Genomic DNA, 2098 nt, shown 5'->3' with positions numbered 1-2098 from the left:
GCCCGCTCTGACAATATAACATGTTTGGTAAAAATATATATTTCCTTCATTGATAACAATGAAATTGCCCCGTTTCCATTAATTTCTATACATGAAATATAATTGCCTAATAATATATTTTCTATAAATTCTCTTTGAACATGGTTGCCAAGAAACCAAACGTTCAAATATATAACAAAAGCCCTAAAAAAGGCTGATGAGGCCTTTTTACACCATAATCAACCGAGCATATCCGATATCAAATGACTGGCACCAAGGCAGACAAGCCAACTTCTAAACAGAAGAAATACCCCAAAGGAACACACAGACAAACCCTTAGAAAGTGAGTGATGTCATCACCGTCTAACTGGCCGAAGGAAGACACCCTTCTGAAGTGGCAGCCACCTGCCGAAGCTCCCAATTGCTTAACCTAGTTTTCATGGACACGTGTCAACTCTGCAGCAGTTTGCACATCCCACATCGAAACTTTGTGCAAAATTTCCATTTTCACTTCCCTATAAATAGGGAACAGTGCCCAAGTAAAAAGGGTAACTATTTTCTCACATTTACTATTATTCTGCCGAAATTTCCACATATAGCTGACTTAAGCATCGGAAAGCCTTCAGCAGGCACCACACCGGTGTCCGAAGCTTGACGACTGCTTCCTCCTTGTCGTCTTCTACAGGATCTCCCCATGCCGAAGGTTCATAACCCTCTCCCCCTGCCTAAGATTCGACCCTCCTCTACCTAAGTTGACCCTCCCAAAAAGAGCATCAACAGCTTGGCGCCGTCTGTGGGAAACGACTTCCAAATCCCACCTCTCTACCAGTTTCGCTGGCTCCATCTCCCATCTGGCCCCGTCATCTCTTCTTCCCCCCGCACTCCGCTATGCCGAGTGACACTAGTCTCGATACCCAACACCATACCCCTCGTGGGGACTCCTTCTGGAGGAAGCCTTCAGCCGATGCTCACCTCCAGGCTGAAGTAGAACGGCTCCACGCCGATGTCACAAAAATCATAGAGAGCTATGAACACCTTCGTACCAAAAATGTCGAATTGGAGCACGACTGTCGCGCCTTGAAACGTAACTGGGAGAACACTCACCCCTAATTCATCCAGCAGGACCTTACCCAAGGTGTCGAACACACCCAACTGAACCAACCTGTCATCTCCCATCATAGCGCCCCGATTCAGTCTAAGCCCGACAAGGGCAAAGGCCAGCTTCATCCAGAAGCGACCAAGTCGAGGCTTCTCCACATCTCCATGCCAAAGGATCCCACGCCCCAACCAAGGTCTGCAGGGACTGCAAGGACCGTATCTCAGAGGTTCGGCCCAAGCCTATCCCCATCAATGTAGACCTCGACGACCCACGGGTGGCTCACCTCGGTCCCCTGCCGAAGGCCAACTGCTTACCTACCCAGGAAGAGGTCAGCGATTTTGAAGACTAGGAACCTTACCATCTAGAGGATTGGGAGACTTACCATTCCAAAGCCTTCGAAGAGTGGGAAACTTACCCACCTCTACCTAACCTACCAATCTACCAATCAATCTAGCTAGCATCCTATGATTTTTGTAGCTAGCATCCTCGGACGATTGAGAGAGCACTGCCATCTCTTTGAATCACACTCACAGCGGGACTTCATTAGACATTAGGAAAGATAATATTCCCACGATCGTACCCTCCGAGCTACTTCTCGTTGACAACCACAGAGGCACTTCCTCTTAGTCATTCACTAGAGTTCTTTCTTTTTAAAGAAAGGGGTGGTAGAGCAAGATTCACGCATCCAGTTGTCCGGTCAAAAAGAAGAAGGTTAACAAGCGCAAAAACAATACTCAACAAAATGCTCAATCCACATCCAGAAAACAAAAAACGATAGTCTAAAGAAAGAAGAGGGGTCGTGCCCAGTCCCAAACGTTCTTCAGTTCTGCCTTTCGGGAATCAGATGATGAGAGGGCCAAGGCTAGATGATCGTGTCATTCTCTATACGCCTGAAAAACCGTCGTATTCTATCTCTTTTTTTTTTGCCTTCGTCCAGTGGAAAGTTGAATTAACCTAGGTTTGCAAAACTTATGTTGCAGGTGAGTCACCACTTCAACAGGAGATCGAACAAGGCTTCTT

This window comes from Prunus persica, chromosome G4 (genome assembly GCF_000346465.2).
Source record: "Prunus persica cultivar Lovell chromosome G4, Prunus_persica_NCBIv2, whole genome shotgun sequence".
Lineage (NCBI taxonomy): Eukaryota > Viridiplantae > Streptophyta > Magnoliopsida > Rosales > Rosaceae > Prunus > Prunus persica.
Note: the sequence above shows the minus strand (reverse complement) of the source record.